Raw genomic sequence first — 22,897 nt, forward strand, 5'->3', positions numbered from 1 at the left:
TTTTTGCCTTCTAAATAAATATTTTTTTTAAAAGGAAAAAAATTAACACACTTCATGATATTTATTTATATATAGTTTATCATGTTATTCTTTCTTTCCAAATTGCAACTTTTGAAGTAGGTAAATCTATGCTAATCCAGCTTCATCATTAATGGTAATATATGGACTCCAAAATCAATAAGTAATTCAAAGTAAGGATGCTATTACCCTGGACTATGATGGTAAGGCAAGAATTGCTCTTGGATATGGGGACATTATATTGCTGGGTGTTAATCGGTTCGATTTCGGTGTAATCAGTTCGGTTTAACCCATTTAACTAAACGATATCAATTCAACTTTGAAACCATAATCGAATCATTTATTAAACGGTTTTACGGTTTCAGTTCTAAATAGTTCGGTTCGGTAAACGTTTTCTATTTACTTTTGACACATTTATGTACATTTAAGAGTGTTAAAATGGTTTATTCGGTTAAACGGTTCGGTTCGATTCAAACCGTTTAACTAAACGGCCTCAATTTTGAAATCATAACCGAACCAGCTATTAAATGGTTTCACGTTTTGATTTAAACGGTTCGATTCGATTTCGGTAAATGGTTTTGGTTTTGTTTTGACACCCGTAATATTACACACCAAATATACATTATCAGTAATAATAGGATCAATCAGGTTGAATTTTATTTTTATGCTTGTTTTAGTAACAATGTTATACATGTAGGAACATTTCCAATTTTGAGTCTAGTACAACAATATATAATCATTTTAGTTTCATGATATAATTATGAAGTATATATATGTCTATTATGCAAGGATCAAAATGGAGAACAGTTAATATTTCATTATCAAGCAATAGGAATTAATTAAATTGCAAAAGATCAACTTTGTTGGAAACCCAATGTCATATTAGTCACCAACCTATTTTGGTGTTTTTCAAACTTATTATAAAATAGAAATAATTGACTGTTGCGTCAAGAAATCGTCGAGCGGTCCTGCGAGTGCTGTCACCTGCAAGTGGACCAAGGGGTCAATAGAGAGAACCGGTGTGGTTCTGGCCTGGGACTCTTCGATGCAAAAGTTAGATCTCTTGAGCAAATAGATGAATAGTGATTATTCAATATGAGTTCAGATGTCCCCCAATGGGGTTGTGTACCTTGCCTTTTATAGTAGTGTATGGCGGTGTGGAGAGTCCCAGTTTGATGGCAATTGTGCCGTTGAGTGGATAGAGACCCTAGGTAACAGGGCTCTATCCTGATTGGCCATCTCCCTGCGGGAGGGAGTGTCCTGGTGGTATCAAGATCCTTGGTGAATAGATACCCGCGTGTGGCGATAACGTCATTGGTGCTTGAATCCGTCTGGGTGACGTGACTTCTAAGCGGTGGCCTAGAGTCCTGGTGGTGACATGAGTCTGTAGTGACACGATTGTGTACGAGTGGCCCTGATGTCCGCGTCTGCGTTAACGATGCCGCGCCTGGGCGTAGGCCGTGCCTGGGTGAGAGGCCGCGCCTGGGTGAGAGACCGCACTTGGGTGCAGGCCGCGCTTGAGTGAGAGGCCGGGCCTGGGTGGGACCCTCGGTTGGTTCTCCTTGATTCTGGAGCGGATCGTTCGGTGACACGTGGCAGCCGCTGATTGGTCCGATGAATCTTGGATGTATCATTGACAAGAAACCAAAAAAAAAAAAAAAAACATAAAACCAGTCACCTTGTTTAGCTAATCGGACACTGTGACTTGCAACCTACTCTTATAAACGAAGAACATAAATTGTTCTATTTGTATATTGAGTTTGCAGAGTTGCTCCCAATTCAAACCATTGGTGGAGATTTCACTTCCTTTGTTTATGAGGTAGGTAAGTGTATTGTTTTATCTTAACAGTTAGTGCACTTGCATGGGGACGTTCGTCACTTCGAAATATAAATGTGCAGTGCTTGCTCCTTCTACATATGATGTAGATGATGGTATGCAACTAGTTGTATTTGGTATTATCTTGTCTAAATCAATTGATAACTGGGAAACGATTTAACGCAATTGAGACATGCATTGCAATACGAGGTTAGAGGAGCCGGTTTTCATATCCGAACCCCAAACTGGTATTGTACAAAGCCTACAACACATCTTTTCTAGTTGTCCCCATGCATATTAACTATGCCACTTGAAGGATAACTCGCATGATGCACAATTATGAGAAAATATGGAGATCATGTGGGGTCCTTATCGCCCCCAGTACTGGGGGGGTGCTGTGTGCATTGTGCGGCGCAGCACCGCCCACGTGTGCACGGTGGGGCCCACTGTGCACACATGAGCGGTGTTGCGCCGTACAATGCGCACAGCACCGCCCCCAGTACTGGGGGCGTTAATTTTCCGATCATGCGTAAGATAAATTGTTTAGCTCATGAGTAGGTGATCCCAACACAATTGAAAAATTGGGTAATTGCTTTATTTAAAGGAGATCAACATGATAAGCTAAATTCAAATTTGGCTGAAACTTATAATACATGGATAAAGGATACCCGTGAGTTGCCTATATGTCACCTTATTGACACAACCCGGTTGCAAACAATAAACCTCATGAATGATAGGAGGACTCCATGCTACAAACGGAAAGATGTTGTAGGCCCTAGGATTGCAAAGAGGTTGAAGGAGCCGATAACCGCTTCTCATAAGTTCTTAGCTTTTTCTATCGGGTGAAGTGTTGCTAGCTTGAAGTTCGGCCTGTTGGCCTTGGTTGTTGGATGTGCTCATGCAAAGCATGGAGCACAAGTTTGATAGTATTTGTACATGCTTGTGCTTCTATTAGGACCTTCAGACTGGACGTGTATATTTTTGTTGGTGATCACCACAAGACTTCCGCATATAAGATCATATATAGTTAAGGAATTAATCCAATGAACACAAGAGATTGACCCTGATACAAGCTAGAATTGGTTAGTCAAGGTAATGACAAATGTGATTTTCATACGAGCCAAGTTAGGGAGGAGAATATTAACCCACCTCGTACTAAACAACCTCCCGACAAACCCTACAAGAAACCTCCCGACAAACCCTACAAGAAACGTATAGAGTCCCAAAAGGTCTCTAGATCGATGTACCACTCACTATAGTTGGTGCTTTGAGGTTGGTCATAACCGACAACGGTACGTTACACCAATATAAAATCTCTAGAGATATGTTTCTTATTACTGTAATTTTTTTTCCCATTCCTTATAAGTTTATCGGAGTATTGATGACTTTATAATTTTTTATTGACAAGTGGCACGTTTTTATCACCCAAGTTGTGAATAAATTTCCGAATTCCTTCCATCCATGTTGTTTACTTTTCTATTTTGTTTTATTAACTCCCCTACTTATTTGAACTATAATGATGCCTGATCACTGAACTTTTTGATTTACCAGAATTTTATTTGTATCAGAATATCTACTTTGTTTTGTTTTTGCCATCCTCACAATGTTGTTTCAAGCTCATTTTGTTTAAATCTGGCTTTTGTTCACACCCACCAGCCAATACGCCAATCCATATCTGATTCCGAATATGATATTGTGACCTTAAACAAGGTAATGGGAATGAAGGCGTTTCCATTATCTTGTGAAATATCTTTTAGGGAGAATGTTCTCTGTGCCATAGCACAGGTTGCGCCTAGACACATGGTCAGCCTTTGCAGGGGGTAGAGTGGTCATTGCGCCCATCCCCATGTGCCTGGGCGCAGCTTGCGCTGCGGCACAGAGAACAACACCCCTATCTTTTAAGTTGCCTAAGTCTTTTAGGCTTGCATTAATGTGTTAAAGCAGTGCCACGAGGTTGAGTTCTTTTTCCTATTGCTAACACGTGTGACCTCATTCGAGAAGTTTCCTACTAAACACTGAACAAATCGATTCCTCTACTTCCGCTTGCCCCTACTGTCGTGTGCGCCCCACACACAAACAAGGCGGAATGTACCACCTTACCCCTGCCCAAACACCTTACCTGTGCGGAGATAAGGCGGTACTTTCCACCTTGCTAACACGTGTGACCTCATTCGAGAAGTTTCCTCCTAGACACCGAACAAATCGATTCCTCTACTTCCGCTTGCCCCTACTGTCGTGTGTGCCCCACACCCAAACAAGGAGGAATGTACCACCTTACCCCTGCCCAAACGCCTTGCCTGAGCGGAGATAAGGCGGTACTTTCCACCTTGCTTGTGTGTGAGGGGGCACACGGCAGTACCAGGCAGGCGGAACTGCAGAAGTAGAGGAGTCGGATCCAGACACCGAATCACTGTTCGATCGTCTCCTTCTTCTACATGGCGGGAGTAAATCTGAGATCATTGGCATTTATTGTACTTTTTATCACCCAAGTAGAGAAAGCTGTGTGTGCTTTCCTGCTTCTTTCCCCCCATTGCAGTATAAAGCCATTTCCCGTTTCTTTTAGATTCCAAAATTCAATATTAGCATGATTATGACTCTATGAGCTCAGTAGTTATACACGAGAAGTGATGTTGGGGTATTTTAGGAAATTCAATTTTGTTTTCTTCTTAGGCCACATGAGTAACAAGTAGTTTTGTAGATTAAGTAATCTCTTCAAAATTAAAATTAGTGAATGTAAAACAAATTTAAATATACTTAATTCTATCAAAAAAAATAAATAAATTAAAACATACTTATCTTGTTATTATTTCTTATCTCATGGGTGGAGATTAAAATATAGATGGTAGCTGATATAGAGCTTTTACATGAACAACGACATAAACCCTAATGCTATGGTAGCCAAGAAAGAAAAATAAAAAAAAGATAAAAATCATGATGATACAATGATTGATTTATGTGTGTATTTGTCTTTTCAAATTAATTTTTTTTTCTTGGCTTCCATTCCTTCCAAACACAGCCTAAACCTTGAAGTGAAGAAACCGGTGACGTCTGTGAGTAGTCCACAAAACCGAACCGAACCGATCCGATCCGGTTCATCCGGGGGTGCAACAATTCGTGCTTTCATTCTTGTCTGTAACCAATTTTCATTTTTCAAGGTTACCTGTAATTCAAGGCTCAAAGATGAAGAACTCATCGACATGAGCTTGGAGAATCCCCTTCCTTTCTTGTTGTCTAGATGATTAGGAGAGGTATCCTCAAGCTCTTCTTCGAGAACGATTTTCTCATCTTCAATGTCAAAGTTTGAGCCCAAGGCTCGCACGGTTCTGGAAGCAGTTGCAGAGTTCGAGCTGCCTAAGACTTCAGCTCTACCGCCGTCCCTCCGTGGTTCTTTTCGATCTGTTGCAGTTTCAACGATATCCAATTCTCAAACCCTGATATATATTGGTACACAAGGCGGGAAGATCATCTTACTCACACTCGATCCCTCTTCTGTTGTTGCTCTGGATTCGGATTCTGTGACTGTTAGCAGTAGCGAGGTTAAAAAGGAAAATCAAACTGGTTCTGAAGCGTCGTCCTCCAAGAAACTCACTTTCTTGAGATCTTTGTCGGTCAGTGACTGCTCAGTGGATTCGGTGAATGTATTTGGCGAAATTGGGAAAATTCTGGTGCTTTCCGATGAATTTCTATTTTTGCTGGATTTGCATCTATTGCAGCCCGTTCGGAGATTGAATTTTCCTAGGGGAGCAGCTGTTGTTGCCAGGAGACTGCGTGGCAACAACTCAACCAGTTCAGATCTGCTTGGGGATGGCGTTCCCCGGTCTGAATTATCTAGCCCTGGACAGAGGTTTCTTCAGAAGTTAGGGGGAGGGACTAGGGCAAATGGTATGAAGTCAAGGGATTTCGAGCCGCTTAGAGATGGTAACTGTGTCGTTGCAGTTGCAGTGGGTAAAAGATTGATTTTGATAGAGCTCCTCTTACCTGGTAGAACGGGTAGAATTGACCGTGATGCTGATGCTGGGGGGATATTCATAGTTCTAAAAGAAATTCAGGGTGTTGAGGGGATTAAGATTATGGTGTGGCTTGATGATTCAATAATTGTCGGCACTGTTAATGGATACACAGTGTTCTCCTGCATTTCGGGGCAAAGTGCACCATTATTTTCACTTCCAGATACATCCAGCCCTCCGTGCTTGAAACCTCTGGTTAAAGACCATAATGTGCTTTTGTTTGTTGACAATGTCGGTATCATTGTTAATGCTTTTGGGCAGCCAGTTGGTGGGAGTTTGATCTTCCGATGTGTTCCAGATTCTGTGGGGGAGATGTCTTATTATGTGATAGTTGTAAAGGATGCAATGATGGATTTGTACCACAAGAAAACAGGCCTATGCAGTCAATCATTTCATTTTTCTGTGGAAGGGGTTGGTCCATGCATTGTGGCAAATGAAGAGAGTGGGACTGGGGAGTTTTTTGTTTTTGCAACACCTTCTAAGGTAGGTATTTCATACCTGTTCATATATCCTGATGAAATAAATTTCAATTTCAATGCGAAGGAAAAACAATCTGAATTCAACTTCAGTATGGACAAGTGTTTGATGAACTCTTGGCTGGTGACTATCTGGATTGCCAGGTCCCGTGTGCCTGCAAGTCTAATACAATTCAAACTCTAAAAACCATGTTTTAAAATAGTCTAAATGTGTCCAAGACTTAAAAAGCTTTAAAATTGTTAACGTATCTTTAATTTGAATCAGTTAGCATCATTGGCCTGATTCTTATACTATAGAGGAAACTGAGGTTTGAAATTCTATAACATTGAGATAATATGTACTATATGTTCTGTACTTCTTAGCCTAAACCATCTGGTGAAGTCCAATAACCTGTAGGATAGATTTATGGACAATAACCCACAGGACAGAATCACAGTGATCTTATATTAGAAGAAGGAGGACAACAACAAACTCAGCCTTATCCCAACTTAATGTGGTCGACTACATGGATCCAACAAAACCAAAGTAGGGGGAAAATGGGGTCAAGACAAGAAAGGGGGGAATGAGATGAGAAATGAAAAATGGAAATGACAAATGAAAAGATGGAAAATATAGGGAAAAAGAAAAGGAAAGATGAAAGATGAAAGTAAGAGGAAAGAGGCACAACCCAACAAGTTAGAAGAATCTCAACTAAATGGGGTTTGCTACATGGATGATGGATCTTTGCCCTCCAATAGGCTCTATTTGAGGTCATGCTTGGTACAAGACCTAGACTATGCGTGTCCTTCCTCACAACTTCTCCTATGGTCATTTTAGGTCTGGCCCTAGTTCTTTTAGCTCCTTCAATCGGAATCATATCACTTCTCCTTATTGGGGCGTTCATAGGCCTCTATTGGACATGCCCATACCACCTCAAATAACTCTCTTGAAGCTTGTCATTGATCGGGGCAACTCCCAACTCAGCTCTGATAAGATCATTCCTTACTTTATCCTTCCTAGTTTTTCCGCACATCCATCTTAACGGCCTCATCTCTGCTACACAAAGCTTATTAATATGACACTTCTTAACTGCCCAACATTCTGCCCCATACATCATGGCCGTTCGTACAACAGTCCTATAGAACTTTCCTTTAAGCTTTAAAGGAACACTTCGGTCACACAACACTCCGAACGCACCTCTCCATGTCATCCATCCCACTTTAATTCTCTATGACACATCATCCTCTATGTCCCTGATGTAGATCCCATGACTGACCAAAAGAAGAAGAACCAAGGCCCATCGAAACAGCTCCAGATGGACCAGAACTGGACCAGATCGAGCTAGCCCAGCAGGTCTTCTAGAAGAGCCAAGAAAAAGAGGTCAAAATACTGTTCACATGAACAGTGTCACAGCCCATATTTGCCTTGTGTGGGGATGCTTTTTAGAAGATCTTGTGGGCCCATCAAGTGGAGAAAGCTTCTATCCTAATGCTGCCATAGTTTAGTTTCTATTTTCAGTTTTTATTAGGTAGTTTCTAATTTATATCAGTTTCTAATTTGGTTATCTTTGCATATTTAGAAGGCTGAGTTATAAAGCCTTTAGTAGTTTCTATTTTTATTAAGTGTCTAATTTCCATTAGTTGCTAAGTTTGTCAAGTTGCTATTTTTTTTTAAAGTTTCTAATTTTGTAAGCTAGCCTACTTCATTAAATAGGCAGCCCCTTATTGTAATAGTTAGAGAGAATTAATGAATGAAATTTTGAGGCATTCTTGCACTCGATTATGGGAGTAAAGCCCCTGTTCAACAGCTGGGATAGCTGTGGGTGAGAGACCCAGGCTGAGAAAGCCATTCCCCTACCCCCCTTCTCTTCTATTGCAATCGTTCCTTTGTGCTGCTGTTTCTCTGTTGATCAATACAAGTGCTGTGAAGAATCCTTCGAAGGCTGCAATCAATTCCCAAACACTTCAAGTCTGTTGCTGCTGCTGCTGTACCCATCCATTTAAGACCTCTGCTGCTCCTGCGAGTTGTCTCTCTGCTGCAACATCAGACTGGGATATCTCCATATTCCTTCATCAAAACCTGCAGAGTTTTGAAGCATCACCTCACTCCATCACCCCCTCCATTCGATCCCAACTTCTACTCCATTCCATTGGCTAGAATCTTCCATATTCACAAACCTTCTATTTCATTCCCCCTTCATAACTTTACTTCTGTCCATCAAAATTACACCAAACTTGCTGCAGATCACCTACTCCACAAGGCCTCCACTCGATCCTCATTGAAGCTCAAACAAAGTGCTGGTTTGTGAGATAACCCTTAACCTTCTATTTTGGTGTTGCTGCCATATCTTCCAATTCAATCATCAGAATCAAGTGAGACTTTCAGCTGTGCTTCTACTCTGTACAAGCACCAATCGACTTGAGTTTGATCCCTTTCGAATGGCTGGTTTGGTTCCTATTTTCTAAGTTACTAATTCTGATTTTGTTTCTAATTTGATGTTCTGCTGCAACCTATCATCTATTCTACTGTAGAGTGTTTCTTAATTGAACCCCTTCTACTTTTTTGGTATCAGAGCCTATCACCTCCTTGCTGGGTTGATGTTAATACAAGGAAGATGAGGTCAGAAGATCCTTCCTTTGCTGGACAGAGGAATCTAGTCTTCTCTTTGATTGGTTGGATTCTCTAGAGGAATATTTTGACTGGTACAGCCCAACAGAGGAGCGGAAGCTTAAGTTTGTTCACTCCCGATTGACTGGTCGTACTAGACAATGGTGGAAACTCCATGAAGAGAGACTCAGAGCTAGAGGACATGAACCTAGGACTTGGGAAGAGATGAAGTACGAGTTGAAGAATAGGTATCTACTAGAACATATGCGCAACAAGCTCTCCCTTCCACAAGATTACCACCAAAAGACACTTACACTTGAAGGGAGCGTGAAACAAACATTTAAAGTCACATTTGGTTCCCATCGCCCTCCACCTCCAACAGATGCTACCATGGAAGTCGTTGAAGTTTGAAGATGGAAGAGCAACGAGAGAAGACAGACTCAATAATCAATGGGCCCTGGTTCTTCTTCTGGTCAGTCATGGGATCTACATCAGTCACCTTCTTGGATGTGACTGGAAATCAGGTCGAATAGAGACGAGACCATTATGAACATATGCTCCAAAAATGGGGTTGATCCAATGGTTAGATATTAGAAACTAACAAGGATAGGAATTAGTAACCATAGAAAAACAGAAATGGGGTAAGTATAGGGGAGAAGCTGTAATTCAAGATCTGGAATTCTGATGAACTCCAAATTCTGTTCAAAGGAAGCCCTAATAGGGGTGAAGAACTTAACAAAATATGGAGCCCAACCGATGGTTAAATGTGTTAAAACAATATGACAAAACGACAACCAAAAATAAAGAGAACAAAAACCGTAGGATGGAAAACTGGGTAGAAAACCTGCAGGAAAGTGATTAACATTCAAACACAATAAGATATAAGAATAAGACATAAAAAGGATTAGAATATACATAATGATAGCCACGGTTGGAAGAGAAAAGATTGCTGGAACTGATAGAACAGTGAAGTAGAAGAAGAAAAAGAAAAGAAGAATATAAGAGAAGGAAAGGGGAATATGACTTGGTATCACCACCAAGCCTAGGTAAGGCTTCACCACCCACTATTCCAAAGTTTCACCACCTTGGTTGCATTTTAATCACCACAAAACTGTTGCTCCATTGAAGAGAGACAATAGTTGAGTGCCAAAATCATGGGCTGTAGTAGCCCTCCTCTTGTATTTATAAAATAAGAAGCATGGGTTACAAAATAGAAAGTGATTGCTTCTAAGTGGCTTACAACTTAAAAATAGAAACTTCCTGTACGATGTAGTTGCCATAACATCAAAATAGAAATTCCTATGTTGCTAATGGCTTAGCAACTAAGATTAGTACAAGAAAATAGAAATTATGACAGAATAGTAACTAAATAGATATCATTCATATGTGGCAGCAACATGGGCCCACAAAATCTGCCACAATATCTCCTCCAAAGCTGCTGGTCAGCCTGGTCATATGGGGTAGAATAGGGCTTGAAGATGGGCTTAAGTATTACTAACGTATGGGCCTGACTATAACTTAAGTCAATGGCCTATGTGGGCTGGTTATAACTTATGTCGTTGGGCCTAAATAGGGGACTGATTTGGCTGGCCCTTTTGATTCTTTATCCTCCTGTGCTGGCCTTGTACTGCATCACCATCACATTATTCCTGCATAAAACCTTGACAAACTCAAAGTTGGCATTTGCATTTAGGTCCATTACTTCATATCTACATGTGACATGTATCACGTATGCTAAGCTGAACTGGAGAAGTTGTGAGAGTAACTTCTAAGTTCTAATGTCTAGAGATTTTGGACACATGTGCTTTTTGTCTGTAATGTTGACTCATATAAGGCATAGTATACTGTTCTTAAGTGTCTGCAAAGGTTTCATTGAAGTATTTTGACTGGATTCTTATTCCCAAATCCATTTCCTAGAAACGTTTTGACTTTTGAAAAACTCTACAAATTTTTGTGACTATGGCCATAGTGGCAATGAATTTTGACATGGTCATTAATTTAGGTCTCAGCAGTTGGGAGATTGGTTTATGGGCTGCCAATGTTCTATCTCCCAGCCTGATATTATGAAGAGCTGTTAAATTCTCAGAGGGCTGGACAACCATTATGTGGCCAGTTTTGGTGAAAATTTCAGAACTTTTCTTATGAATTGGTTTGTAATTGTTGATGATTGTGAGCCTATTTTTTCTAACTAATGAAAAACCAGCCTTAACAAATGCAATTAGCTTGTACTTGCTATTTAGCAAATAAATCTGAAGAGCTAGCCCAGTGGACGCTTGTGTGGTGACTGCTGTACCCTTCGGGATAGCAAAAGAAATGGTTAAGAAGTATTTTAGGTGGCAACTTTTCTTGAGAAGAAAAGGCCAACCTTGGTTTATGAAATGGTTTAATGTTGGAATCAATGGGTGCATTAAATGGTTCAAAGTTGGAGATGCAATGTGTGTTTGTGAAAGTAGCTGCAACAATAGCTGCCATTAGGAATTTCAGAGAACTTGAAATAATGTTGTAGAGTTGCAATGATACTATAGTTAGAAGATTCCTATAATGAAGGCTTTTTTCCTTCCCATCTTGATTCTTGTCCTTATCAACAGTAATATCTGAATCTTTAGCTGCTCAAAAAAGTTTCAAATGTGTATTTTTTCTGGCTTAATAGTAGTTCCAAATAAGTTGTAATGATATACTTTTCTCATTTTACTCATGTTTTTACCATAACTTCATCGTCACTTCTACAGGCCATTTGCTTTAAGAAGGTATCTCCTGAAGAACAAATTAAAGACTTGCTGAGGAAGAAGAATTTTAAAGAAGCCATCTCTTTGGTGGAAGAACTTGAGTGTGAGGGAGAAATGACAAAGGAAATGCTTTCTTTTGTGCATGCTCAAGTGGGGTTTCTCTTGCTTTTTGACTTGCATTTTGAGGAAGCTGTAAATCATTTCTTGCAGTCCGAAACAATGGAGCCATCTCAAGTATTTCCTTTTATAATGAGAGATCCAAACCGCTGGTCACTGCTGGTATTTCTGTTATTTACCGAGTTCCTTTATTGTTTCTATCCATATGTTTTGTGCTGGTCCGTATCTTTTGACCAAAAAGAAACTCTATATAAGTTTCCATTTTCAAAATATAAAGTCAAGCCATCTATAAGGTTCCATTCACGACATATAATTGACTTTTATCAACCATGACCCATATTTTTGTTTGAGGACATGCTTCTAACACAAGTGTTGGACAATGGCTGTCACTGGAGGGGGGGGGGTTGAATCAGTGATTTCAAATTCTTTTCTTTTAAATTGCTGGCCCTGCTATGCTGCTCAATACCACTGACAATAATCAGACACAGTCGTGTGCACACCCGCACTGCAACCACTAGGTGGCTAGGTATACCAGGTAGTGCACACCCATCCTACAAGCAAGGCACTTCAATACATACATAGGCCCAGCCAGAACACCAAATATACTTGGTTGGGTAATTTGCCTACATCCACAAAGCGATGCCTCTAAGGGCTTCATATTTGCTTAACACTAATTTTTATCAGCTACAACTAATAAGGAGCTACAACCCCTATTTACCCAGCATCAAACTAGGAGGGCGCTACAATGCCAAAATTTAGGGAGCTACAACTACCAGGGAGCTACAACCCCCGTGTTCAGCACCCACTGAATACCCCAACTATAGATAACAAATTGGGCTTATAATTTTGCCCTAAAGTTCATGCACATATAGCCTGCGCAATCATCAATACACATGCTAGCTATTCAAATGGACACAAGAATACAAATGTTATACCCGCACCCCAGGAGTATAATTAATTATTAATTCTTCCCCGTGACGTGTAGTTATCACTGCCACGTATGCCGGTGAGTTGTTCTCTGGTGGTCAAACCCACTATATTGACCATAGTACGAGGTTCTGTCTGGAAACTAGTCGGGACCACGGAGGTTGCACCTTGACGTGTCGGGGGTAAGTAGTTGACCAAATTTTGTTGTGTGCTTACGCCCTCTCAAAGCCCTCGAAGTGTGGTCCAAAGGCCACGACCTCTTATGGTGGGAACCACCTTCCTACTCGCATCGGAGGCAAGGTTCTTGCTGCCTCCGACCCCGCATCCAATGTGCTAACAAGGACCCTTGTGGGTGAGACCCGCTGGCTAAGGTGCTATTGGTGCCCGCCATGTTTGACCCTACCCAAATAGACCCTAGGTTACACTTATGAGGCCTTATCCAAATAGGCCAATAAATGTGAAGTCTATATGAGAGAGAGGGGTAAGACTATTCCTTAGTCTTTCTTTTTTCTTTCTCTTTCCTAACCTAATCGTGAAAGGAGAGGAGAGCTTTGAAGAGAGGAGGAGAAGGAGGAGAAGGAAGGGAAGAAGAAGAAGGAAAGGCTCTGGGTTTGGAGCTTTAAAGAGGGCACCTCGTGTGTACCTCAAACCGGGTAAGCCAGTGCCCTTTTCCCCCATTTTTCTCTCTTCCCCCTCGCTCGTTTGAGCTTGGGTGGTTCGTTGGTTGCAGCCCCAAGATGGGAATTTCTTTTGAAACCCAAAGGGTTAGCTCGAGTCATGTGTAGTTTCCCTCGTAGGATGCTTTCCTATTTTCATTACAATCCTATAAAGACCTCTATTTTGACCTCTTGCTGAATCTATTTGATTCTAAAGCTTCAACCACCAAAGAAAACCCCAAATCTGGATTTTTGAGCTTTTGATCCTTTAAACCCCCTTAAATCTTTGAATGTTGGGTGTTCTAAGACGAAATAGACTCCAGACACCCCTCCCTAGTCCCTCGAGGCTTAGAGGAACCAAATGGGACAACCCCGGGCTTTTAAAGACCTTGAAATCACACTTAGGTTGCATCGGAGGCAAGCTGCGTGAGTCCGATGTTTGCCTCCGATGTGTCCCGAGCTGCGGGAAGGTCGGAGGAGCGAGGTCGGAGGCAGAGCCTGCGAGTCCGACGTTGCCTCCGATGCAGTTTTAAGGCTTATAACTTATGTAAACGGTGGGGTTTCTCATGAGGCCTCCCCTACGCTCTCTTGCTCTTATTCACTTCCATAGCGCCAACATATGTGCATGGGGTGATTTTGAGCCGAGGAATCGTTGCGCTTATACAAACTCCATTTGAAGTAATTGGTGAGTGGGTTTGGGTGGTATTTGAGCTTGTTTACTATTGCTTATTCATGCATTTATGAATTATATTGTGACATTATCATTCAAGCATGATTGCATATTTGCATTTATTCTTATTCGATGATGATGATTTGGATGATATGAATTTGTGTTGGGTTACGGTCTTGGAATCTGTACTGGCACGGAACCCCCCGATACGATGGAATTGTATATTGCATCTCATTCTTTGCTGTATGCGCCGTGTTGTCTTTGGTACCGGGTGTTAGATGGAATGGGGCGTTGACACACCCGGATGTACCTCTCAACACGATAGGATTCATGTAGTATATCGTGGTTAGGCTCGATTCCCTATGCACGACCCTTACCAACAGGGGTTTAGGTGTTGGGTAGCGAGCACTCACGCTGTGGAGAGTTAGAGAGGCCAGGCCGGGGGTAGTAATGGTTATCGGGGTGCGCCTGCGGGTGGTGATGACTACGACGGCGCGGGCTCCATAGTAATAATTGAGGTTGCGTTGTGGTGAGAATGGAAGGATCCACAATGTCTTCCCGAGTTATTGCGAGCATATACCCATTGACTTAGCATTGTGTGTTAGGTGGTAAATGGCTCGATTCCTATGCTACGACCCTTACCAACAGGGTTTAGGTGTTGCAGCCGCAGCACCCGCTCGTGGAGAGTTAGAGAGGCCAGGCCAGGGTAGTAATGGTTATCGGGTGCGCCTGCGGGTGGATGACTACGACGGCGCGGGCTCCATAGTAATAATTGAGGTTGCGTTGTGGTGAGAATGGAAGGATCCACAATGTCTTCCCGAGTTATGCATAGAGCATATACCCATTGACTTAGCATTGTGTGTTAGGTGGTAAATGAATTAATAATAGCATGCGCCTGGACTATTTGTGATTGTGTGATTGTGCATCCCCTTTTCTCTCTCACTAGCTCGGTGGAGCTAACCCCGTGTACACATTCTTTTTAGATTTTGATGCGAGATGATTTTGTGGAGCCAGAGACCGCGATCGAGGATCATGGCGATGGTTGCCCGTGATGATTGCCTCTACGGTCTGTATTGATACTTGGGACTTGTTCCTTCTTTTTTTTTTGGGGCCACGTGCCTTGTATAAATATTTATTATTATACTTGTTTTGGGGTAGTTATGCTATGGTCATTCGGGATATCCATCCAAACTATTTATGTATCACTTAGCCGTGTGAACATGAGGTAATTCATCGTAGAACGCTCCGCTTATTTTATGATCGTTGGAAATGTAATATTCCTTTATCTTTCGCACTCGATATTATTGTATTATAATATTGGTTTACGATCGTGAGTTGGCCACTGCATCGAGATCCTGGCGGTGAGGTGGGATGACGCGTGTCACCCCAATCACACCCTGATATTGTATTTTATCCCTTGTCGGGATAGGGGTGTGACAACAAATGACAGGGTTAAGTGGTAAAGACCCTTACAACCCTCGCATATATGTCGAATCTTGGTACCCGGTGGAACCTCTTGTCACCAACAGTGCTTCAAAATTCAATGTTCACTGGAATCTTCAACAACCCCTCAATGAGGGAGAACTTGAATCTTCAGGTGTGACTTGCAAGTGGGACCCTTCTTCCTTCTCTTCAATGCTCTCTAACTCATCAAAAGACTTCAATGTTGTTTACCAACCATTCAAACCTCTTCAATGGAGCTTCAATGCACCTTGGAATGGTAGTTGTAGATGAGTTAATGCCCCTTCAATAACTCCACCTCTCCCTCTCTCACTTCTTCTTAATTTCTTAGGGCTTTAGATTACTAAAATCACCCACCAAGGGCTTATTCATATTCTGGGGGCAATTTGGACTTAAAATGAGCAAGATATGCTCAATTGAAGTTGGATTACATGATTAGATCAAGGGAGGGTGACTGTGATTCCTTAGATTGGAATTTAGGAACCACATGATCCATAGGGACTATGGGGACTAAGGCGGCAAGAACCTGGGATGTCAGATCGACGAGCCAAAATGCGTGTGCGTTAGTGACCATTGGATCTGATGCGATCGCGCAGCGGAACGAACAAAAGTGCGGGTGAAACACGAGCTTATCATTCGGAATCTTGCTTGGTCGTACGGTGAACTCGTGTCGCACAACATCAATCGTAATTTGCGGCCTTTAACTACCGTGAAATGCAGCGCAGATTTGAATCTTTATGCAGCCAACAGGATAGGCAGAAAAGGAATCACGACACGACTTAACCCTGCATGTGCATATATTGAATTGAACGCCAATCACTGTGCTTCGTAGCGTATTGTCCACAATGCACCAGATTAATCACATCGTGAGCAGGAGAATCTTCACCACCGCGTAATCTCACTGATGTAAATAAGTCACTTAGAGGGCTTATTTTATTGAAAATAAGCTTTGGGTTGGGGTATATATGTGTTGGGCTTTTGATCCCATGGGTTTATTTTGTAATTGACCAATTTAATGGGCCTAAAATATGGGTAGAAAATAGGAAAACGAGATTTACTTCCTTAGTTTAGTTAGAGTCCTATTTTGAGTTTTTTTTCTTTATTATTTCACTTTCTTAGTCATTTAGGTTACCTTATTAGTTAAGGATAGGGTTAGGTTTTTCCTTTTTAGTGCCTAAGTCTATTTTGAGTTTTCTATATAAGTTTGTAAGGGAGGCCAGCATGGTACACGAATTTGATTAATGAAATATTGGCTTTAGCCTTTGTTAAAATCCTGAGATAGGTTGGGTGAGATGCCCATTCCCTTCCCCATCCCCTTCCATCGCTTATTGAATCTAGACCCTAATTTTGTTCAAATCGAGTTCGAGAGTACTACAACCTTATTAGTCACGGATAGTGTTAGGCCTTTCCTTTTTAGTGTCTTAAGTCTATTTTTGAGTCTTCTATATAAGTTTGTAAGGGAGGCCAGCATGGTACACGGATTTGATTAATGAAATATTGGCTTTAGCCTTTGTTAAAATCCTGAGATAGGTTGGGCGAGATGCCCATTCCCTTCCCCATCTCCTTCCATTGGTTATTGAATCCAAACCCTAATTTTGTTCAAATCGAGTTCAAGAGCGCTACAAGCTGCTGGGATTTCTTTCAACTGATTGTCACCTTGATTTCTTGAAGATTATTACATCAAGATTATTGCTGCTTCAACAGGTAACAAATTTGTGATTTTTTTTATTTGTTACTTTAACCAAGGAAATTGTTCCCTCATTTGAGTTTCCATTGTTCTTTTGTTTCCTTTATTCTTACTTCCCATTGTTCTCTTGGTTCCCTCAAATGATTTTTGTTTCCATTGCTCTCTTTCTTGTTCTTTGGAGATTTTCTTTTTGATCCTGCCCGGGATTAGGCCTATTCTGGTCTAGTCTTACATTATTCGTGCCTCCAACGCCTCAATCCTGTTCATTCGTCTGGCATAAGGGTGACGCACCAGATCAATCACATCTGTGTTGCTGTTCTGCTGACTGTACTGCACCAACATGCACTGTGTTGACAACAACAAGCACACATGCACTGTGTTGACAACAATGACAACCAACACTTTGACACTGCCATTTGCAGTATGTTCAACAAATTCTGCCACTTGGCCTGCCCAAATCAGCTCCGAACATAATGCATGCTGCTACTGCCATTCTCAGCCATATCTTGCCACTTGTCCACTGTACACAGCTCCAACTGACAGTGTTGACACTTGACAACAATGACAGCCCATAGAAAAACAACAAGTTCTTCCGACAAAATGCAACAAATCACCGGCAATCATTAGCTGTAGTATATTTGTTGAGAGGGATGGTCTAACCATGGGATCTTGAAATTAATTCGAGTTTCTTTTCCCTCTATGCTTTTTCCCAAAAGATACCTTTATCCTCTTGTGGGCTTCATTTTGTAAGGCAACTTGTAATAAGTTTGTTTCCCATACCTTCATGCCAAAACTTCTCTTTTCCCTTTCTCGATATCAACCTGGTTAATATCTTGTATTGTAATTGCTAAGAAGAGTAAGACATTTGTGTGATATGATTGATGTGTTGGATTGAGTTCTACTCTCTTTGTCCTGCAAAGACAGTCCTTCACTATTTTGGCTGCCCCAAATTGTTTGTCCATCACACATATTAAGTAATAGGTTCTTCCCCGCCATATGATGTGGTGGAGTGCTCCATGGTGACATGTATATCAACAACAACAACAACAACAAACTCAGCCTTATCCCAACTTAATGAGGTCGGCTACATGGATCCAAACAAAACAAAATATGGACATAGTTTTAACCCCCCCTCCCTTAAAAAACAAAAAAGCAAGATGGGGAAAGGGATGAGAGAAAGATGGGAAATAAATAGAGAAATGAAAGATAATGAGAGGAAAGAGGCATAGCCCAATTTGTTGTTGAGCATCATCCTGAAATTTAAAATGGATCTTCCAAGTTTTTATGTTGCATTTCAGCAAATATATTCCCCTTCCTTAGTCTTTATGCAATTTTGTAGTGGTTTTTAGCAGTCCTGGAAAATATTTTACTTTGAAACAGACGGAGCCTATATAAATGCTATTGGTAGTAAATTCTGTGACTGAATCCTTCTTGAGATGGATCTACGCAAGCTGGCCTGAACAAGTCCAAAAAGAAGTGCACACAACCTACATTGCTTCACGCCTTAAATTAGATAATCTGCTGATTTTCATCCTTGATGATTTGCTATTCTAAAAGCTTGGTTATTGCTTTGGAGAAGCCTCAAGCAATCATCCACCTTCCAATTGTTCAATTTCTCCAAAGAAGCTATGAGAAGACCCTTTGTGTTGATCACAATATTGTATATCCTGGGAAACATATTGCAAGTATTAGCCTCTTCCATCCATTCACCCTCCCAAAATCAAAATTCCCTCCTGACCCATAGTGTCGAACTGTCGATTATTTTTCTTATCATGATACATTGTAACTTGTCTAAAATTGCAAACCCCAGCCTTACCCCATGTCCCCATCCCATACTTGCCCATGATTTAAGGTCACCTGGGAGATACAAACTCCATCACAAATCTCCATAACCAATTAACAGTAACAGCTTTATTCACTATCCCCATAGATCTATTACCAACCTTCCCAATTTAGCAAATCCACTTCCATATTACCGACAAAACTTTGTTTCTTTTCTCCCCAACTGGCCAACTCTCTCCATCCCATCTGAAGGAAAGCTGTGAATAGTCTTCTCCGTTTCTCTTAAGACACTGATGCTGGTGCCAAAAAGAATGCACATAAAGTATATTGGAATACCAGTTGTAGAGAGTCCGCCAAACAGTGAAGCATAGAACATGCAATTGAATCCTATGTATAATCAGACTACTCCTGTTCCCTTGTTTTCATGGAATTCTAATATGTTCTTACAGTTGGTCTAGAAGCCTTCTCTTTTGTCTAGATTTATTTGGATCTTGGGTCGTATTTTTTTTTTGTTTCTGAATAAAATTACGCATTGTTTATATCCAAAAGCCTACTTAGTAATCCTTCACTCCTCCAAGAAATGGACCAAAAACCTTAATCAGCAACTTGTTGCCATTTTCAAAACTTGGCAACAGTGAAGCCTGAAGGAGTTTCCCCAATCACTGAAGCACATGCATTGTTTTTAAAGCTTTGTAAAAAGATAAAAAAGGGGAGGGGGGAGGGGCGTGTTTGCTTGGAATTTCCTTGTGGTTGCGATGATCCACTTAAAATGCTGGAGTCCTTGAATATATAAGAATATTGTATTCCAAGGTGTTATGCTTCTGTAGCCTATTCTCTTAGGGGATTTGTCTCAACAGAAAGCTGGGGTGAGGAGTTTTTTTACTATATTCACTCTAAGAAGTCTGGTTACATATGTTGGCACATTCTCTATTGTGTCTATAATCCATACTCTTTATGTGCATTCAATTGTGTGTCACTGTAACTAGTTGCATGTTTCTGTACCATAAGTATGATTTTCTTCACATAACAAATGTGTTGCTGTTTATAGCATCCATATATAGGTTTTCAAATGAAAGAAAATAAAAGTAATAGAACTTTTGTATTTCAGGTTCCCAGGAAGCGTTATTGGGGCTTGCATCCTCCTCCTGTACCTCTTAAAAATGTTGTAGATGATGGGTTGATGACTATACAGAGAGCTGTCTTTCTTAGAAAAGCAGGAGTAGAGACTGCATGTGATGAAGATTTTCTTTTGAATCCACCAAGTAGAGCTGGACTGTTGGAGTCAGCAATCCAAAACATGATCAGGTTTACTTTTTATTTATTCATTTATTTTCCAGTGCATGCACTTGTGTCTGTGTCTATCCGTGTGTACTGACAACTAATTTTTCGAAAAAGCAAGTGTTGACACATTCTATTTGTTCTGCATTGTTTGTTAATAATTCTTCTTTCCAGTAAATGCTCTGCTGATGTACAATAGGTATCTGCAAGTTTCTCGGGATAAGGATTTGACCCCTTAGGTCAGGGAGGGAGTTGACACTCTTCTAATGTACCTCTATAGAACCCTTAATCATGTGGATGATATGGAGCAGCTAGCATCTTCTGAGAACAGTTGTGTGGTGGTATGTCTATACTTGCTGGTTACTTTTGATATTATATTTCACTGGTTTATCCTTAGGTGTACACATGTTAGTTAGTTGTATGGTCAAAAGACTCAAAACCTAGTGACATGGGCCTCAAGATCATGCACAGCTTGTGTATGTTGGAAAGCAGCGGAATCCTAGTATTCCTATGTATTGCAACGCAGAGAGGCCGTTGTCAGAAGCCTGCTTGAAGGATGACCCTGCAACTTGCATGGGCGGTGCAGGAGGAATTGGAATCATTGTTAGATGACTCTGGGCACTTACGAACGCTTGCCTTCCTGTATGCAAGTAAAGGATTGAGCTCAAAGGCTCTTGCTATCTGGCGTATTTTGGTTAGAAATTATTCATCCGGCCTATGGAAAGACCCTGCAGTGCAACAGTCCGATCAGGATACTGGTACTACTGTGATCTCTGGGAAAAGAACTGCTGCTATTGAGGCTTCGAAGCTTCTGGAAGAGTTATCTGACCAAGACATGGTTCTACAGCATCTTGGATGGGTATGTATAGCTCAAACTTGGTGAAATTTGAAGCAAAATGTTGTACCTTCCATTGATTAAATAGCTAACTCGGATGTCCTGGGTCTTTTTATTAGATTTCGGATGTGGACCAGGAACTCGCTGTAAGAATTTTAACATCAGAAAAGAGAGCCCTTCAATTTTCACCAGGTGATCTCACACTTCACTAGAACTTACGTATTCATCAGTCTTACTTCTTTAATTGTTCTTTTACTCTGACCATCTGCTATGGGTGGTCGAGGTGGCATTTAGCGTCAAGGACGGCAGAGTGTTCTTGCCTGTAATTAACAATTAGAGTGGTTCTCCTTCTAACCTTGGACAGGAATAGTTTGATGGGGTTCATCAACTTCCAAAGAGTGAAAATTAATCATTTTTGTTCTCAATGATGTGAAAACTTGGCCAACAAGAAAATCTGGTGATTAGAAATTCACTTTGTGGATGAGTGCAAAGAATCTCTGGTTGGGGGGAGGGGCGGTAATTTTGAGTATCTGCGATAATTTTGTACCTCCTATGCAATGTTTTTAAAAACATTTTTGCATTTGGGGTGATGGGGAATTGCAAAGCATTTTTCCTGTCCCGGACAGCATCTCAAGTGCCAAATGGTGTCCCAATCACCAAAAACACAGGGGATGGTTTGGGGTAGCACCAAGCATCCTAGATGTTGTTCCGGATGTCCCTTTAAACACTGCTCCAATGTCTTCAAAAGATCCAGTCGAGCCTTTGAAAGAAAGAAATAATTTTAATAATTACCTATCAAAAGAAAAATTACCATTAATAACTGATCCATTGTAGCCACAAGTTATATCCTTCTGTATTGGTTTTAGAAATTTATTGTTTCAATTGACTTGCCACTTCAAATCTGGCAGATGGATTGATGTTCAAATTCCTCCAGAGACTTGTGGTGTAAAGATACATCCTAAAATAATGGGAAGTTATCATCATGCTGATTTTCCCATGGAATCCATTGAATGTTGGTCACATGTGTGCATGTTTATGTGAGTGTTAGTTCCTTTGTGGTGCCTTCTTAGGCTAGTCTGGTTTAATTCCTGAAATTTTTCTTCAGTCTTTATTTATGGAAGTCAGAACATGTCCATTTTTCTTCTTTATATGTCATAAAAGATAATTTTCATTTACCTATCTAATACATACAAGATTTCGCCTACAAACATGGTCTAGGAGAGAGATTGCAAAAATAATTGTGTGGTATCTAAGAAAATTTTATTGTTCAGATTCATAGTTTTATTAGGAGTCCAAGCCTGTATAAAAACCTCATTTACGCTGATGGGTTTTATGGCTGCTCTTTGCTTCTCTCTCTCTCTCTCTCTATATATATATATATATATATGTATGTATATATTATTCCTCTCTCTATTATGTTTATAGTAGCAAACATTTGCATGTGTGGCCAAATATTGGGGGGGGGGTGTGTGTGTGGAGAGAGAGATACTTGTTTGAACAGGGATAGGGATTTGGGTAATCGATGGGTAAAATTTTTCATGTATGAAACATATCCTAAGGGGGCTTGAAGAAGATAAATTCTATTATATATATATAACGGGCCCCTGCCCCGGAACATCGAATGAAATAGATGGCCGGGTTCTCTTTCTACAACCCTTTTGATATGATAGGCCCGGCCTCATATATATATATATATCCCTCTGCTTCTCTTTGTACTTTTCTTCTTCCTTTGTATTTGTCAATTAAACAACTCTGCAATCACTTACTCAATTGATGGAGAAAACGGAAAAGAAGATAGAAATATTTGGCATGATAATCTCTGCGATGGTGCAATGGTAAAGTTTGCTCCATTGT

At 40.7% G+C, this 22,897-nt stretch overlaps 1 pseudogene; it reads left to right on the forward strand.

Moving 5' to 3' along the window:
- The first annotated feature begins 5,033 nt into the window (after nucleotides 1-5,033).
- Nucleotides 5,034-22,897, forward strand: part of LOC122643713 — a 30,707-nt pseudogene continuing 12,843 nt past the window's right edge.

Source organism: Telopea speciosissima, chromosome 10 (assembly GCF_018873765.1).
Source record: "Telopea speciosissima isolate NSW1024214 ecotype Mountain lineage chromosome 10, Tspe_v1, whole genome shotgun sequence".
Classification (NCBI taxonomy): domain Eukaryota; kingdom Viridiplantae; phylum Streptophyta; class Magnoliopsida; order Proteales; family Proteaceae; genus Telopea; species Telopea speciosissima.